The sequence below is a fragment of the Mandrillus leucophaeus genome, unplaced genomic scaffold (genome assembly GCF_000951045.1).
Source record: "Mandrillus leucophaeus isolate KB7577 unplaced genomic scaffold, Mleu.le_1.0 Scaffold418, whole genome shotgun sequence".
NCBI lineage: Eukaryota > Metazoa > Chordata > Mammalia > Primates > Cercopithecidae > Mandrillus > Mandrillus leucophaeus.
Window position 1 is genome coordinate 496431 of NW_012104454.1, and position 2980 is coordinate 499410.

Here is a 2980-nt window from a genome sequence, read left to right on the forward strand (position 1 = left end):
AAAAAAAAAAAAAAAAAAAAAAAAATCAGAGGCCAGGCATGGTGGCTTATGCCTGTAATCCCAGCCATTTGGGAGACTGAGACGAGAGGTTCACTTGAGGCTAGGAGTTTGAGACCAGCCTGGGCGACATTGTAAGACTCTGTCTCTACCAAAAAAAATTAGTTGGGCATGGTGACATGTGCCTGTAGTCAGCTACTCAAGAGGCTGAGGTAGGAGGATCACTTGAGCCTGGGAGTTCAAGGCTCCAGTGAGCTGTGATCATGAGAATGTACTCCAGCCTGGGTGACCAGAGTGAGATGCTGTCTCTAAAAAAGTTTTTAAATGAAAAAAAGAAAAAAAAATCACAGCCTGGGCAATATTGGGGGGAACCCATTTCTACAAAAGAGAAAAAAATCAGAGCTATTATATGTACGTTATTTGAAGAATCAGATCTAAAATCAAATAGATCTATAGGGTTAACTACAAAAAGCAGTCCTATTTCCCATCCTCCACCTCGCCCCAAACATTTTCAACTCTTTTAGCTGATTCTTTTTAAATTTATCTCAAAATCTCTAAATAACATGCTTTTATTGCTACTTCTTGATGTTTCAGTTTCTGACAGTATCTGTTGAATTCCCATTGTAAAAGGTGAGAATTTAACTATGTTCCCCAACCCCCGTCTCCACCCAGTGGTGTGCTAGAGCTGGCTTGCAGCAGCTAGCAAGAACTGTTTTTGCACATCTTTTTCCAAATTTGTGTTCAGTGATATTACATTGGTAGCTTGAAATTAGCCATGGGGGAAGTATACATCACAGAAATCAGCAAACAATGCAAATCGGCTTTCTAACCCTCTCTCAACAAAACTGACTTGGGCCAACATACAGTAACTGCACCCACCCCCAATCTCCTAATGTAGTTTTCTGGTAATTTTGGTTAGATCACTATTTATATTATGACTCTTCTTATTCACAGCCGAGCCAGGTAGTAAGCCATGATTACTTTTCCTTTTTGCATAGTTTTGTTTTCCCTGGGGCTAGTAATTATCTTGACTTTTCTGCTTGCTTTGTTTTCTAAGCTCTTTATTTTTATTATTTTTTTTGAAACAGTGTCTCACTCTGTCACCCAAGCTGGAGTGCAATGGCGCGATCTCCGCTCACTGCAACCTCTGCCTCCTGGGTTCAAGTGATTCTCCTGCCTTAGCCTCCCGAGTAGCTGGGATTACAGGTGTTCGCCACCTCACCCAGCTAATTTTTGTAATTTTAGTAGAGATGGGGTTTCACCATGTTGGCCAGACTGGTCTCTAACTCCTGACCTCAGGTGATCCTCCTACCTCAACCTCCCAAAGTGCTAGGATTACAGGCATGAGGCACTGTGCCTGGTCGAAGCTCTTATCTTTAATTCAACCCCAAGCTCTTCCTAAATTATCTGAATCTCTTCTGAAGACAGACCTATTAGCTTTTCTAACAGTTTTGTCTTCCTGGAGAGCCTTCCTGTCTGCTCCAGTCTGGACTAGTGCCCTCTACTCCCGGAGCACAGATGCCATCCTGGAATCCCCCTTCCTCATCAGCCTGGGGATTCCCCTTTGCCTCTTTCCTGTGACACATCTCGTGTTTCTTGCGTCCTATGGCTTCCTCTTTTTTTTTTTTTAATTTTTAACTGTCTCATTTTGGTGGAGGTTATCCTTTGTAGATTCCTGGAAAAGGAAACATGGCAGGTAAAACATTTTAAGATCTTGAGTGTCTGAAAATGTATTCTACTTTCCTATTTGATAATTTGGCTAGGTATACGTCATTCTAGAGTAGAAACACATTTCCTTCAAACTTTGAAGGCCTTGCTTTATTATTTTCTAGCTTCCAGTGGTGCTGTTGAGAAGTCCAAAGTTATTCTGATCTCTAGCACTCTGAATGTAACCTCGTTTTATTTCACTGAAATCTTTTTTTTTTTTTTTTAAATACTGATACTCATGGAGCAGGGCTACCGTATAGGCAGCGTGCCTCACTGCCCTCACTGCCCTCACTGCCCTCACTGCCCTCACTGGAATCTTGTAGTGCTTTTTCTTGGTCCTGGTGTTCTGAAATTTCATGGTGTTGTGCTTTGATGGAACACTACTCGTTTATTGTGCTGGGTGCTCACTGGGCCACTTCAGCCTGGAAATTAGTACTCGTAGTTCTTTCAGTTCTGAGTTTTCTTGAACTATATCTTCCTATCTTCTTCTTTTTTTTTTTTTTTTAGATGGAGTCTCACTGTCATCCAGGCTGGAGTGCAGTGGTGCGATCTTGTCTCACTGCAACCTCCACCTCCTGGGTTCAAGTGATTCTCCTACCTCAGCCTCCTGAGTAGCTGGGACTACAGTTTCACGCCACCATGTCCGACTAATTTATTTATTTATTTATTTTGAGGTGGAGTCTTGCTGTGCCCCCAGGCTTCAGTGTAGTGGCTCTATCTTGGCTCGGTACAACCTCTGCCTCCCGGGTTCAAGCGCTTCTCCTGCCTCAGCCTCCCCAGTAGCTGGGACTACAGGTGCCCTCTACCATGCCCAGTTAATTTTTGTATTTTTAGTAGAGACAGGGTTTCACCATGTTGCCCAGGCTGGTCTCGAACTCCTGACCTCAGGTGATTTGCCTGCCTTGGCTTCCCAAAGTGTCGGGATTACAGGTGTAAACCACAGTGCATGGCCTTTTTTTGGTATTTTTAGTAGAAACTGGGTTTCACCATGTTGCCCAGGCTGGTCTTGAACTCCTGAGCTCAAGCAATACACCCACTTTGGCCTCCTAAAGTGCTGGGATTCCAGGCGTGACCCACTGTGCCCGGCCCTATCTTCTTTTCATTCAACAAATATTTTTTGAGGACACATGCGACTATTCTGGGCAGGGAATATAGAAGTGAGCAAAACACATGAAAGTCCTGGCCGGGCGCGGTGGCTCAAGCCTGTAATCCCAGCACTTTGGGAGGCCGAGACAGGCGGATCACAAGGTCAGGAGATCAAGACCATCCTGGCTAA

The 2980-nt window shown here is 44.0% G+C and overlaps 1 protein-coding gene across 3 annotated transcripts in view; it reads left to right on the top strand.

The window, feature by feature from the left end:
• SEMA4A (sema domain, immunoglobulin domain (Ig), transmembrane domain (TM) and short cytoplasmic domain, (semaphorin) 4A) overlaps positions 1-2980 on the top strand; it is a 40153-nt gene that overhangs the window by 14830 nt on the left and 22343 nt on the right. The gene's annotated exons all lie outside the window — the stretch shown is intronic.